A 7,088-nucleotide genomic window follows, 5' to 3' on the forward strand; every position below is an offset into this window, starting at 1 on the left:
AACCATCACAGAGGTCTATGCCAGCTGCCTTATCTACAGAAAGCCCACCACCCAGTTAGTCAGCTTCTTCAGAGTTTCCATCACAATTTGTGTTTGTCGAGCTACTTGTTGAATGTCCTTCTCCTTGGGAGTATACGTTCCACGAGACTAAAAAGCACAACTGTTTGGATCCCTGCTGGCGCCCAGTACCCCCTCGATTTGTACCCAGCACATAATAGGGACTTGGTACACGTGGAGTGCTGAGTGTGTTCTTGTCTCCTCCCTCTAGAAGTGTGGGGCCACACAGCCCAGCTGGCCTGCTCGCAGCTTGTGGGAGCAAACACCTCAGGCCAAGATCTCGTCCTGTTTGCACAGCCCGCCTTCCCTGTCTTAACCTCACACATTTTTCAGGAGGCTTTATTTGGTTGGGCTCCTGGCTAATGATCAATGTCAACTCAGTAATAGGGCAGCAATTTGGTGGCAGATGTTTTCTTGGCAGCACTAGCCATTGGTCTTAGTGGGGGCCTCAGGTCTGGACTTGAAACACCAATGCCCAATGCCAGCCCCCTTTAAAGACCTCTCCGCAAATAAACTCAAATAAACACCCTGGGCCTCCATTAACGCCCTTCCAGCTGACCCTGGAAACAGTGGGCCTTTCAGGCCTGCTACTTCAGCAGCTCCCTGGGTAGTTAAAACACCCCAACCTGGCCTCCGGCCTCTCCTCTCTGGGGGCCACCCAGCCTACCCAGCCTGCCACCACACACAGCAGGATTTCGTCTTCCTCCTTAAAAAAGGGGCGGGGGAGTGGGGAGGCTTTCAAGCAGGCAATTTACCATTCCAGACACAATCTTTCAAAGAGAAACAAAAACTCTCCCTGTCTGAGGCAGACCACTAAGGCGTGTGTGTAATAAGATGCTAATACAATTTAATGATATTTCGGCTGGAAAACCTGTCCTCAGAGCCTGTTTGTGTTGGGAAGGCCAGACGTTCAGAAAACAAGAGCCGCACACTCTTAAACTGTTTTAAACGGGGGGGTCAGAGCCCCACTCTTTCCTATCTCTCATTAACTTTAATGCCTTCTCAGGGACAGTAACTGCTGTGACAAAAATGATTTTGTACACACAGATCCTCACACTTACTTCTCCAATCACAGGGGAGCCTAACCCTTCTCCAACACCCATCACTGCCCACCTGCAATTCCAAGTGTCCTAGGGGCACCCAGCTCCCCTAGAACACCCTATCCACACCCACCCTCCAGACCCAGTTCTGGGGACATACCAAGGGGATCCTGGGAGAGAGAAAAGGGCTTTGTCTACTTTGTCCTTCAGCACCTTCGCACCCTACCCTCCACCTCAGAGAGGGCAAAGCTCAGTCCACTTGCTCCCATGGATGGCTGCCCGCTGGCAGCTGCAGGGACCTTCTGACCCCTTCTTCAGAGAAGGGAGCTGGCTCTGCGGCCTAGCCTAAAGGGGAGAGATCAAAGGTCAGCTGCATTTGGGTCCTATCTAGGCCATTAATAATAATAGTAAGAATGGCTAATACTAATCAAGTGCTTACCACATGCCTGGCTTTTTGCTTAGTCTTCTTTATGCAATATATCGCTGAATCCACACACCCACCATGAGGTAGATACTGTTATTAACCCCAACTGCAGATGAAGAGACGGAGGCACAGAGCAATGGCCACCGCTGGTGACTGCACACCACCAGTCTAGCATTCAAACCTAGACTGACTCCAAACAGTGCATCTTGCCCCCTCCCCCCAGCGGGTACAGTGTACAGTGCACAGACCTGCAACTCCCAAGTATGCTGGGGTGACTCCAGATTCCTATGGGTTTTCTGAGAATCTTCCTGGGTTCCTAAACTTTGAGACACATAGTAAGGGTCCTATGTGGAGGACATGGCAAGCCAGGAGTACCCCCCCTCCTCACAACTCTGACTTGACCTCCCGGCAGAGAACCAAAAGGGAAAACTGTGAGGCCCACAAAGAGCCTGCTGGATGAGCTGTGAAGAATTTGGACTAGAAGCCTCTGACTTGGGCCTTGGGTATAAAACAAGTACCTCCCTGTTAACTGGAACACCAATGAACCAGAATACCCTGCCCCCAACCTCAAGGATGTGGACATCAGTGTCAAAAACCTAACCTCAAGATTCTGGAAGGGCTTGGGGGCTGGGAATCAGCAGACCCACCTCACCTGTCAACAAAAGCTAAGCAGAGATTTCTGACAGCCTCCTGGATCAGGGTTATTGGCTGTTTAGCCAGGCAACTTAGGGAAAGGAAAAGCCCGTTGGATGGGCCATGTTCTGGAAACATTTGCTGCATCCCGAGCCCAAACAACTCTATCCTAAAACGCTTCAACTCCAAAAGTGCTGGGGAGACCCTTGGCTAAACATTTTCAAAACCAACATTCACTACAAGTCTTGCTGCCTGGGGCGAGGACTTCCCTCGGTGAGGCATTTGCTGTGGAACCAAATGCTTTTCCACTCTAAACAACAGCCAACAGCACTTGGGACAACTGAGAGGCCTCCAGATCAAACAAACATCCCTTTTTTCTCCTACCATGCGAACTTTCTCAATAAATTATTCGCCCACTTCGGATCAAAGCCTACTTTTGCAGCCTGTGACCTAAAAAGCAAATAGCATCTCTTAAACATGAAAGCCCTCCTCCCTGCCTGGGTTGGCTTTGTTACTCGTTCCTTTCCCTTACAGTTATTCTGTTATTTTCCTTCTCTTCTTGCTAGATCGCTCTGCGAGTCCCAACCCGCCTGAGGAGGATGCGAAAGGAGGGATGGTGCCTTCACCTGGGGCCCTAAAGGTGGGAGAGGAAGTCAGGGTGGGGGAGAAGCCAGCACCCTGGGAACCCAGGAGACAGGGCCAGGCCCAGTTGGCAGCTCCCTGCTCAGCTCTTCTGCCAAATGTCCTACTGGGAATTTTACCAGTGAAGGGAGTTAATGCCACCCTGAGAGGAGGGGCCAGTAAGCCCTACCACCACCCAGGCCCAGGACTCAGTTTGCAAACATAAACATTAAAGGGACATCCTGACTTGTCTGGACTCAGGGCTCCTCCTCCTTGCAACATGGGCAGGGTGGCTGGTCAGTCATGCCCACTCAGCTCCTGAGCTCGGAGTGCAAACACGATGCCTCCTGATGACCGCCTGCAAACTAAGACCTTTTATGAAACTTTGCGTCTTGGAATCCCGCAGTAGATGGGGCGGGGATGGTGAGGGAATGGGAGAGAATGCTAAGCGCGGGGGCAAGGTTTGGGAATCTGCTAAGACCAGAGGCGCCGGGTGCTTCCTGCCCTTGGCACCGAGCAAAGGAAACACAGCCCTTCCCGCCCCCACCAGCCCTAGGGCATGAGACCTGCGGCCAAGGTGCTAAGCAAAAATGTCCCGGCCGGCAGCGGAGGCTAAGGAGACTGGGAGGGGGCGGCGCGCGCCTCCAGCCTGCCCCTAAAGGCAATCCGAGGGACAGCAGGCTGGAGGCGCGCCGGCGTGATTCCGACCGCGGGAGCCGGGAGGAGGAGCCGGAGGTGGCTGCGGGGGGCTCCGGCCCAGCCGAAGGAAGGGCAAGAAGCGGTCCGGGCCGGGGGTGGCGCCAGGAGGTAGCCTTGACCCCCGGGACGGGAGGAGGGGCGTAGGTGTAGCGGGTGAGGGCAGCCGAGCCCCTTGGGGGGTGGCAGCTGTGTGTGGCGGGGGACAGGGTGTGTGGGGGCGGAGGGTGGGTGTCCTGGGCCTCTAGAAGCTACAGTGAAGGCTTCCTGCCTGTCTCGCAGGCAACCCTCTTTTCTGACACTAAAGCTACGAGTCACTAAGCTGACCCCCTCTCATCCCTTGGCCTGAAGAAGAGGGTGTCTCAGGGCCCAGGGATAAGCGGGAAGGGACCGGAGGGAGCCACAAGTCTGCACCCTGGCGGGGAGGAGGCGGGCAGGAGCCGCTCCGCAGGCGCAGGCGAGTGGGTGGGAAGGAGGGGGGGAGAGAGGGAGGAAGGAGGTGAGGCCGGGAAGATGCCACTGCCGGGGGCGGGGCGCGGCCGGGGATCCGGGAGAGGGACTGCAGCGGTGCTTGGTGGGGGCGGGGGCTGCAATGTCACTCCTTTGGGGGTCAGGTGTGTAAGTCCCAGGCTCGGGCCGCCACTTGCCTACACCTTCCCGGTACCAACCAGGGCTCAGGGGTGCAGGCGGAGGGCAGGGGACTGCAGAAGCGTCCCCAGAGCGGGACGCGAACCGGCAGAGTTGGGAGAAGGTAAACAAGGGCCACGCCCCCTGCCGTCGCCCCGCGGGCGCGCACCCGCGGCTCCGGCTGCCGCCGGTACATTTCCACTCCCAGCGCTTCTCCCCCGCCGGACTCCCGCGCAGCCCTTTGGGGGGGGGCTGCCCCCGACCCCAGCCCGTGCCCCCCGCGCTGGGACTGCGCACCCTCCATACTCACCTGGAAAGGGTATCCCCCGCCCCTCCAAAGAAACTGTGCTTAATTTGTGCAGAGCCTCCACGCCTGGGAGCTGAGCATGCTGCCCCCGCGTGCAGAGCCCGCGTGCACCCAGCCCGGAGAGGGGGCGACAGGGCGGAGGCGGTGGCCCCCGGAAGGTGTCTGGGACCGGACCGGCTGCACGTGAGCCCAGCGCGGGGTCATGTGCACCGGCTCAGCCCGGTTCGGCGCCCGGACGTGCTGCGTATCAACAAAATGAAACTCGGGGAGACAGGAGGGCAGATAGCCCCGGGTCCTCCAAGCCCACGTCCCCTGCCGCGCGACCTCCTCTACGCACAGGTCTCCCGCCGCAGCCCCTCCGCCCTGCCAGAGCCCGCGGGGCAAGTTGCAGCCCCGGCGCGCCCCCGCCCGCCCGCGCCCCCTCCCCGGCCCGGGGGCGCTTTGCCGCAGTCATTAATAAAGAAGGTCGCCAAGCTCACCCTTCCAAAAGTTGTTGTTGCATGCGCCCCTCTCAGCCTCCCCGCAATGTACTCTTTAAAACACGACTGACCAACATGCGCAATCTCTCTCCCCTGTGCTGTGCATCGGCACCCCCCCCCCCCCGCCCCCCGCGCGCTGGCTTCCTAGAACAGGCAGCCAGCAGGAGAGAGAGGGAGCGAGCGAGCAAGAGAGAGAGAGCGCGCGCGAGAGGGCGAGGAGCGCTGGCAGATCTGTTGCAAAAACACAAAATAACGCCGTGGAGATGCGCAGGGCCAGTCGCCTGGGGCTAGATCTTACCTTGCTCCGTGGTGCCCTTCCGAGGGGTGCTACCCCCGGCTACGCGCCGCGGCTGGGGCCGGCGTGGGAAGGATGCTCCTGAAATCCGGAGCTCCTGGGGCCGGCGCAGGCGGGCGGGGGGCGCGCATCCATCCGGGGTCGTGGCGAGGGAGGCGGCCGGGCCCGTGGGGTCCCCGACACCACACCCCGGCTGGGGACAGTGAGCCCGCCGGACCTAAGCCCTTGCCGCTAGGAGTGGGCGCAAAGTAACTCCATGGACGCTTCTCACCCACCCCCCCCAAATAGCCTCCAACTGCGATGGCCGCGGTCGGCACCATTCACCAACCCCCCTGTGTATGTTTCTGTTTCTTTTTAAACCAAGACTTCCTTGTGATCTCTTTAGAAAAAAAAAATGTGTTGGGGTGGGGGTGGGGTGGGGGCGGGCGGGAGGAGCGAGGGAGGGGGAGTAGCCACTTTTTTCTTATTCAGTCGGATTTCCACTCCTGACACCCCCCCCCCGTCGCCCCCCCCCCCCCCCGCCCAGTTGTTTGGCTTCAGCTGCGGGTTCAGGTAGCGTTGCAGGCCTCCGGGGGGAGGGTACCCTGCCGGGCCGCCCTCTTGCCTGCACCTCGGGCCTGGACTCCCCACGGGCTCTGGGGCGCCCCCAGCCCGCCCCGTCCCCAGGGCCGGGCCCAAGCGGCGGCTGCGCCCGTGCAAGTCCCATCAGGTCTGCTCACACTTCACACACTCACACACATACCCCGCCCCTCCACTCTCTCACTCACACTTTCTGCTCACACCCCGCCCCCTTCGCGCCCCAGACCCGGGCGGCGCCCCCCGCAACCTTTAAAAAAAAAAAAAAAAGCAAGCTTATACTTAAAAAAATCTTTTGGCGCCATATTAATGACGTACTTAAAATTTGCCATTTCTCCCTGCGTCAAAAAGACGTTTCTTTGCAAATAACAGCCTGAAGGCGACACTCGCGGAGGGAACGAGGTTTGCACTGAGCACCCCGCCTCCCGGGGTTCCAGCGCTGGAAGACCCTCGCTCTAGGCCCTGCCCATGAATCGCTGGTTTTAAAATGCGAAACGAATAAATCGCGTGGCGTTTTGCAGCGCCAGAAGTGAGCAGAAAGTGCTGGCAGGAGCGGAGGGGAGGGGCGCGCGCGAGTCTGGGGGAGGGGGCGCGGCTCTCCTCCCCCACCCACAGCAGATGGAAACTAACATCCCAGGCGGGGGAAACTTGAAATTGTGGGCGACCTCAAGAAGGAGGGGCGGTCCGTAGAGAGGGTCCCTCACGGGTTCGTCGCCCCCTCCCCCCGCCCGAGTGCCTTCTGGCGCCCAGCTCTGACCCGCATTTCCGGGGGGTAGGGAACGCAGTGATGGGTGGGTGGGTGGATGGCTGCACGTCCTGGCCCCAGTAGGAGTTTACCCCCAGGTATCCACTTCCCCCTTGCACGTCCTTCCCACTACCCCTAAAGGGTTAAAAACCAAGGGGCAACTTCCAAGGACTGGCACTTGGCGAGGAAGCGGGGCGCCCCTCTCCCCACCCTTCGCCTCCTCGCCCCTCCTCCTCCGGCTCCACTTCCCGACTTGACCTTGTGGTGCACAAACAGTGCGCTGGGATCCTCGCAGTTTCTGGAAGAAGAGCTTGCGCTCGCCAGGCAGGCGGGCTGTCGGGCGGCTCTCGGGCGGTGGCGGGGCCTTGGGTCCGTTCCCGGAGCGGCGGGCCACACCCACCCAACCCGCTGCGCCCGCCGCGCTCACCTTCTCTCGAGGAAGGAGCAGGACTGGCCTTCTGGATGGGGAGAAGTGAGGGGCAAGCTGCAGTCTTCTCAGATGCTTCCAGCTAGGGAGGGGGTGGTCTGGTCTCAGGCGGGGTTTAGGGGGGAGACCTGGGAGCCTGGCCCAATATCCTCAAAGCATCA

At 59.5% G+C, this 7,088-nt stretch overlaps 1 protein-coding gene across 12 annotated transcripts in view; it reads right to left on the reverse strand.

Annotated features, from left to right (window-relative positions):
* Positions 1–6,824, reverse strand: part of JADE2 (jade family PHD finger 2) — a 48,547-nt gene extending 41,723 nt beyond the window's left edge. For 2 of the 12 annotated variants that reach the window (XM_057734872.1, XM_057734863.1), the window contains exons 1-3: positions 4,885–5,166; positions 1,537–1,627; positions 1,258–1,442 (exon numbers count right to left, since the gene is read on the reverse strand). The gene's annotated coding sequence lies outside the window, so the exon portion shown is untranslated. The other 10 variants (XM_057734882.1, XM_057734928.1, XM_057734961.1 and 7 more) reach the window with 9 other exon arrangements.
* Positions 6,825–7,088: the final 264 nt, after the last annotated feature.

The sequence above is a fragment of the Hippopotamus amphibius genome, chromosome 1, assembly GCF_030028045.1.
Source record: "Hippopotamus amphibius kiboko isolate mHipAmp2 chromosome 1, mHipAmp2.hap2, whole genome shotgun sequence".
NCBI lineage: Eukaryota > Metazoa > Chordata > Mammalia > Artiodactyla > Hippopotamidae > Hippopotamus > Hippopotamus amphibius.